This window comes from Miscanthus floridulus, chromosome 18 (genome assembly GCF_019320115.1).
Source record: "Miscanthus floridulus cultivar M001 chromosome 18, ASM1932011v1, whole genome shotgun sequence".
NCBI lineage: Eukaryota > Viridiplantae > Streptophyta > Magnoliopsida > Poales > Poaceae > Miscanthus > Miscanthus floridulus.
In genome coordinates, this window is record NC_089597.1 from 42,695,819 (window position 1) to 42,701,518 (window position 5,700).

The window sequence follows — 5,700 nt, forward strand, 5'->3', positions numbered from 1 at the left end:
GAATAGACATACATTGTGGACATCAATGGAAGGATGTGTGGCTGTAGGCGATGGCAGCTATCTGGAATTCTTTGGGGTCACGCCATAGCTTGCTTTAGATCAGAGAGGATCCAACCTGAGTCAATGGTTGCCTCATGTTATCACCGTAACACATTTTTGCAGGCATATGGCAGCAATGTGATGCCTGTTAGGGACAAGACAAGACGAGAACCAGTACCTCGAGTTACCATATATATTGCCTCCTAAATATGAAAAAAAAAGGTGGGCAGACCACCAACAAGGAAAAGAAAGAAGCATCTAATTGTGCTTGAAGGGGGGATCAAAGCTAAGCAAACATGGCGTAACCATGCACTGTACGTATTGTGGTGGTCCAGATTACACTAAAAAGAGTTGCATTAGACAAAAGCTAGCTTTGAATCCCACCATCAGCTATGAAGAAAAGAAAAGGATCTGCTTTAGAACCTGAAGACGATGCCCACTACAGTGATCAAGATATTCTTAGGGTACTTACTTTTACTTACTCTCGTTCCTCCTCTTTGTAGATGTTAGTCGGCTGTATTATTAACCTTGCTTTTATACGACTGTATTATTCTGTAGAAAATAATGCTAGAGGTACAACTATACAAGGATACAGTGATCCTACAAAAGATACTGAAAACCTGGTGAACATTGTGATGCAACAAACTTGCTAACTTTTCAAAGCCAACTGGTACTTGAAATAAGAACACAATATTTTATTTTGTTTATTGATGTATTTGATTTTTTTAAGAAAATGGAGCACCAAGCTTATGTTTAGGAGAATATGCCATTACCAGATGAATCCGCATTTGTTGCTGCCCATAGAAAGGACATACCACCTCCCACAATGCATACAGCTGCAACTAGAGTTGGAAGGGCCACAACTAAAGGCAACAGAGGGAGAAAAGGCAGTAGAGGGCACGGTCGAGAGAACCAGGGATCAGGCTTTCCTTCCAATGCAGGGAGAAGGAAGGCAAGGTCAAGAGGAAGAGGTAGGAGAGGATGTGAAAGATCAAGGGGACTAGGTGGGCAGAGTGCTTGAGGACCACATTAATTGATCTCAATTTAGTTCCTGGCCAGATTAGTCTTACACAAACTGCACCAGAGGATAGCCAACAACATTACATTTAACTAGATATTTAAGCTATGCACATTCTTGTATAGCTTCTATTTTTTCCACAATTGTGTTCACAGGCAGCTGTAAAAACTCACGCAGATTTGACCGGGAAGATAATTTCATTGCTTTCATAACATAGTATATTACATAGGCAATGACGTATTACTGAACGTGTGGCCAATAAAATAAGTGTCAGTTCATTGATCATTCATATGCAAACAAATTTTACATGCGTCGCATTCCAAAACGGTCGACTGCACACAATTTAGGGAGTACTAAATTGCAAGATGTGAATGAAAATTTTCAAATAACAGCCCTGTTTGTTTCGCTAAAATTTTGCTTGATGCTAATATTGATTTATTGTGAGAAAAAAACAATGTTCCCTCGCTAAAAAATAATGCGTTAAAAAAAATAGAGCAAACACCAAAATATGCCTTATCACACTAATCAGCATGGTGTTTTTTTTGTCCATGTGTCACGTTTGTGAGCAGTTATGCATTGAATCTATCTAGCTATATATGTAGAGATCTTTAAGGGCTTGTTTAGTTTCCAAAATTATTTTTTGTCTCCTATGGTAAAAGAGTATTTTTATACATACATAAGTATTAAATATAGACGAAAAAACCTAATTGTATAGTTCTCGACAAAATCGCGAGACGAATCTTTTAAGCTTAATTAGTCCATGAAAAGCCTTAAATGCTAATGACCAATTAATTAGTATCATTAGATTCGTCAAGCAGTTTTCTGATGGGTTCTATAATTTATTTTTTTATTAGCATCCAAAAACCTATCCCAAACGTATCCGATGTGACGGCAAATTTCACCTAGCGATTGATACTGTTGATCAATAGTGTCCTACCGAGTTCTCCTCACATATCCCTGTTCATTCCACAGTGCCTTCCCCTGTCCGTCCGATCTCGGCTCCAGGCAACGGATGCCCGCCACGCACGCATCCGCACCGCACGGGCCCTGCTCCCACCTCTGCGCTCTATCCGCTCCTGCCCCCCACGAACTCACGGACATCGCGCACCACGCCTGCAGAAAAGAAAAAAAAAACGCGTCGGTCTCAGCCGCCGCCGATCCGCACGGCGCCGCCTACAGCCCGCCCCCGTCGGACCACCGCCCCGCCGACGCCCTCGCCGGACGCGCGGCGCGGCCGCCCCACCCCGCCGCCGGCCGGCTCCTCGGCCTGGCGCACCCGCCTCCGCCCTTCTCGCCCGCTCCGCCCGTCTCGGCCGCGGCGGCGAGGCCCCGCGGCCCCGGCCCCTTCGTCCTCACGCGCTCCTGCCGAGGCGCGGCGGCGCGGCGCGCCCACGCAGCAGCGCCGGCCCGCATCAGCCCATCTCGGTCGCCGCGACGCGGCCCCACAACAGCAGCGTTCCGGCACGGCGCTTCGCCCTAGCTCACTCCTGCAGCGGCGGCTTTCACACGGTGAGTGCACCAGCAGCGTCCCCTTTTTCCCTGCCTATTCTCATTTTCCTATGTTATGTGCAGATGCCAATTTAAAGGTTCATCATCTAAGTAAGTGTCCTATTTTCATTACCAGTGAAGCAACATTATTTCCAATGCTCTTAACAAAATCCAAGCAGTAAGACCGTACGAACCTCTAACAGATATTTAGTGCAAACGAATTCATGAATCTCAGTTTACAAATAATCAGGGCTCCTCTCCATGTTTTGATCTGCTAGATTATTTTGCTCTTACCTGTACACTGCTAAGATCTGGGATCATTTCCTTTTATATATGTGGACATCGGCTTTTCTTTTCTCCGGTCATATTGGAACAAAAAAATGTTCGACAGCCATGGCCATAACATAGTAACAAGTCAACTCTACTTGATAATTTTATATGAGACGATTATATTTCCATATTTCTTATGGAATATTACATGTTCTGTTGTTTTCCTAACCTTCTGGAGAGTGGCTAACCTCCCACCTCAATTACATTGGGGTTTCAGGAATTTGCTGGATTATGTGTTGTCTTTCAGGCAGCCCCTACCTATTGAATATTGATTGTTTGGTTCAAAAAATCATCTCCGAAACTTTCTAGCTGGTGTTTGGATTTTGTGACCTGCAGAGCCGCTGCATGCTCATAGACTGCAAGAGCTGAACAAGGAGTTACCTGATCTCTGAAAGAGCCAAGGTATTGTTGGTGTCGAATCATACACATAGTGTAGTTCACCCTATAATTGTATGATTGTTTTCTCAAGTCGGTTTCTTTGTTACTAGACATAAGATTGTGCTCCAAAATATTTTGTATTTTTTTTTCCAAAAAGATTCAGTGTACTTCACCCTATTATTACTTCTATAAGTTATCCCGTTGGAATGCTTTTGCTATACAATTCCCACTATATCTATAAATTTTAAGGGTAATGATATCAAGACTTTTTTTAGAGGAATTCATATTGTGATTCACTTAACATGCCGCTTTTCAATGTGCCTGTGCACTTCTAGGTGATGAATGTTTTCTTCTTCCTCTAACAAATCATCTTTTCATGATCATGCTCATTCTGGTGGAACACAGTCCCAGGCTTGGCAACTCCGAACATGTAATCCCCAAGGTAATTCTTTCTACTTCAGGTTTGATGCATGCTGTACAAAGCCCACATGTTCCTGTGCTCCATGCTCTATAATACACAGGATATCAGGATACACAATTTTTGTCATTGTATTTTCCTCATGAGAATTACACCCCATCTGCTCCTATTTGTAGAGGAAAAATCAGTGCAGACTCATGCAGCTTTCCTATCGTCCCCTAGCAACCACTGATAGTATTGTGCATACTTCTTTTTACATGTTATCTACAGTATCATTTCTATTGGGCCATGTAACCTCATGCAGACTCATGTACAATGGTTTTACATGAGCTGGCACCGTTTCCTTTTTTTAAAAAAAATTCCCAGCTTCTGGTCATTCTACATGCTTAGTTTTACACCAACAACACCTGTTGTTCCTTGCACTATTGTATTTTAGTGGTTCGCGCCTGCTCATCACATCTCCAATTATGTTTGTTCATCTATTGTACCGTTGTTCCTTGGTCTGTATGTGTGTGGATATAAACAATAGGATTATCTTCCAGCAGCGGAGATCAGCTCCTGGTGTCCTCATTTTTTCTCTTTTCAGATTTCATCAGCTCCAGTTCGATTTATTTTAGATTCTTTGAATTGCAGAATTCAACATGAAATTGATAGTGTGCTGCAAGTGAGCCATCCTGCCTACAATGCAATCCTTCCAGATATTATTCTATTATTGTATATTCCAAGCAAAAAGGTACCAAAGATTCCCCTATACTTCTAGGATTCTGATCTTTCCCTAAATTTTTCGAGTTTTTATTATTTTGCCAATTATTGCAGCAATACCACTCTCAATAGTGTACCTATTTAAGCATGTTTGTATAGCAAAATTCTTCATCTTTTATAAACAATGTTTCCATTCTCCATCTGCAAAGACCTATAATCCCAGCACATTTATGCAGATCAGTACGTGACTGAACTTAATGGCTGGCACCGCGCTACCCCAAACCTCCGGCCCAGCCGCTCTTCTCCACAGAACCATCTATCTTCATAGGCGCTGCTCACAAGGTACCGCTAAGTTTATACTCCCTCTTCAAAGGTTTGCGCAAGGAAATAAATGAATCTCAGTTTACAGATAATTACGGCTCCTCAAGGTACAGTGCTATGATGTGGGATCATTTCCATTTATATATATGCACACACATTCTTTTCTTCGGTCATATTGCAACGACAAAAATGTTCCACAGCCATAACCATAACATAATAACATGTCCACTCCCTACTTTGACCATCCAGTTTAAAACCTCCTTTCCAATGTGTACACAGGTATCAGCTGCTTCAACCACAGAGACAACACACCTCTGGGCTTTTTCTCAACACATATGCAAGATCAGCATCTCTCCGCCACCACCAACTGCCATTGAAGCACAAAAACTTCTAACTTTCATAGTCCTGTTCTCCCGCTATAGAATATGCCATTACTTTAATCTGCTTATACATGCTACAATACTATGTCTGTTGAACACAGCGTGCTCTGTTGCCCGCGCGAAGCGTGGGGTAACTTTCTAGTTCATATGTACGTTTAGAGAGATGATGTACCTAAGCGCACCCACGTGCCAAGTTTATGTACTAATTGTGCATTTTACTCATAAAAAACCCAAACACCAACAAGCATAATACAACATATATAGCATAATTTCTAGTACGGTAATGTTACCACACGACGTGGGTGTCCGTCCCATTCGGATGCCGCGCGCCCACTACGTGCCACATTCTGTGCCGCTTGCTCGCTCTCGTCTGTCACGCGTTGCTCGCCCGGCTGAGCCAAACCTAGTGTCGGTGGCGCTGGTGGTGGTGGTGCTAGCGTGCCACTGCTGGTGCTGGTGATGGTGCTCGCACGTCGTCGCTTCCCGCCGGCTTTCACCCCGATGGCCGGCATCGACCTCCCGAATGTTGCAAAACGCATGTTTAAGTGTTTCAGATGTTTCATATGTATATTGCAAGTGTTTTATATGGATGTTGTAAAAGTAGATTGGGATGTTGTATATATTGC

The 5,700-nt window shown here is 43.0% G+C and overlaps 1 long non-coding RNA gene across 4 annotated transcripts; it reads left to right on the forward strand.

The window, feature by feature from the left end:
- Positions 1 to 2,160: 2,160 nt before the first annotated feature.
- On the forward strand, positions 2,161 to 5,280 carry LOC136521636 (uncharacterized). 4 transcript variants are annotated; one of them, XR_010775589.1, is made up of 7 exons: positions 2,161 to 2,566; positions 2,630 to 2,723; positions 3,093 to 3,277; positions 3,659 to 3,695; positions 4,305 to 4,404; positions 4,610 to 4,715; positions 4,974 to 5,280. It is a non-coding gene; the product is annotated as an uncharacterized lncRNA (long non-coding RNA). The 4 variants fall into 4 exon arrangements; XR_010775587.1 differs by having other exon boundaries at positions 2,630 to 2,656; XR_010775586.1 differs by having other exon boundaries at positions 2,630 to 3,277.
- The last annotated feature ends 420 nt before the right edge of the window (positions 5,281 to 5,700 follow it).